The sequence below is a fragment of the Capsella rubella genome, unplaced genomic scaffold (assembly GCF_000375325.1).
Source record: "Capsella rubella cultivar Monte Gargano unplaced genomic scaffold, Caprub1_0 scaffold_3, whole genome shotgun sequence".
NCBI lineage: Eukaryota > Viridiplantae > Streptophyta > Magnoliopsida > Brassicales > Brassicaceae > Capsella > Capsella rubella.
Genome location: NW_006238921.1, coordinates 11,164,085 through 11,164,288, shown reverse-complemented (window position 1 = coordinate 11,164,288; position 204 = coordinate 11,164,085).

Here is a 204-nt window from a genome sequence, read left to right as displayed (position 1 = left end):
ATATTAGTCATATTTATAATGGTTTTGAACTCTTATATAAACATTTTCCCTTTATCAATTCAGTTATATACATCCGTTTTCTAAAATTTTAATTGCAAAATGTGTGAAAAAAATTTGTATTTTTATTATAAATACTTTTTATGTAATAATATAAATTGAAAAATAAATAAGATTATATAAATATATTGGAGAGAGATTCAAGTT